The sequence below is a fragment of the Sinocyclocheilus grahami genome, unplaced genomic scaffold, assembly GCF_001515645.1.
Source record: "Sinocyclocheilus grahami isolate Dianchi unplaced genomic scaffold, SAMN03320097.WGS_v1.1 scaffold86.1, whole genome shotgun sequence".
Taxonomy (NCBI): domain Eukaryota; kingdom Metazoa; phylum Chordata; class Actinopteri; order Cypriniformes; family Cyprinidae; genus Sinocyclocheilus; species Sinocyclocheilus grahami.
Window position 1 is genome coordinate 1,492,055 of NW_015505265.1, and position 1,436 is coordinate 1,493,490.

The 1,436-nt window shown below is 34.6% G+C and overlaps 1 protein-coding gene across 2 annotated transcripts in view; it reads right to left on the reverse strand.

The window, feature by feature from the left end:
* The window catches only part of LOC107586844 (solute carrier family 35 member F4-like), a 33,477-nt gene that overhangs the window by 1,726 nt on the left and 30,315 nt on the right, over positions 1–1,436 (reverse strand). The gene's annotated exons all lie outside the window — the stretch shown is intronic.

Consider the following 1,436-nt stretch of genomic DNA (forward strand, 5'->3'; position numbering starts at 1 on the left):
ACACACCCCCCCCCCCACACGCACACACACACACACACACACACACACACACACACACACACACACACACACACACACACACACACACACACACACTTAAGCTAGTTGATTTAGTTTAACGTGATGTACTAAAATAACTAAAACTATACCTCAAATAATATGAACTAAAAATAATGAAAAAGGACGGAATTTTATTATTTTTTTTAAATAAACATTAATTCAAAATATTAAGAAAATGTATAATGGTATCTCAATGATCCTAAACACCATTTCAATAATTTAATACATTTAACTAGGCTTTGTTGTTGTTGTTGTGATATCAGAATCATTTTTGAAAGATCTAAATTTTAATTCAGAAATGAAAAAACATGCTCATCATAGAAAAGGGGTATTCCACTCATCGCATGAATGCATGATTGAATAAGATAACTAAGACAGGTGAGTTTCATGTCATTGGCACTTGTTTTCATGGTAGTCTAAAACATTATTAAGGTGTTCTGAGTGGTTTGTAGTATGCTGCTATGTGGTTTCTAGGGTGTTCTGGGTGGTTACTAGGGATTCAATTGAAAGGTGGTGCTCGCTTGCGGTCCCTTGAGACAGTAAATTTCAGATTTGTATGCCCAGTTTATCATCTTTCAGGATGATAGCTTAGAAAACTAACAGAAGTCAATGCAAACTATAAAATTAATTAGGCATAAATGAGAGATTAACCAGGCTTGGGTGAAAACCGTATTACTTATGTAATTAACAGTTGCAGGGTTTCTTCTTTTGACAGTACAGTGTTTTGTTAGAAACTCTTATTAATTTTGTAACCATACACAAGAGCGAGTTTCTATCATTTAAATATGACCTTGTGTCCAGACTTGTAGAAATCTCAGTGGGAGAGAATTACTGACTCTGGCAAAGCAACCAATTAACTCCAGTCAAATAAATTTCATTAATAAGGAAATGTTCAGCATTAGTTACTGTTATTTAAGAGGGAGAACTCTTTTGATGAATAGTAATTGCAATCCTGTGGCTGTTTGTTGACTTCAAAATAAATATGAATTTTAAGAATTAACATTGGTGCTCATAAAGACAAAAATCGAATCAAGTAAATAGCGTTGGTTCCTCATTACTGGCTATGGAAATGTAAAATAGTTTATAATAATAACAATTACCTATACATTTGCATTCACACTCCTTTAAAATCCAGTACACAGGCAAACATTAGGAATCTAGCATAAATCACAAATGAATCATACTGTTTGTTGCAAGCGAATCATAGGAGCTTTTCTGAAGAAAAGCCACACGTAATTGAACAAACTGACCTTGAAAGACAAGCACCCTCTCAAGGCATTTACTGTCACCTTGGCAACCTCCCCACCCCTTTGTCATGGTGCGGCTGTTTGCTTTGTGTGAAGAAACTCACTTAGGCAGAGGTTTTTTTTTTTTTT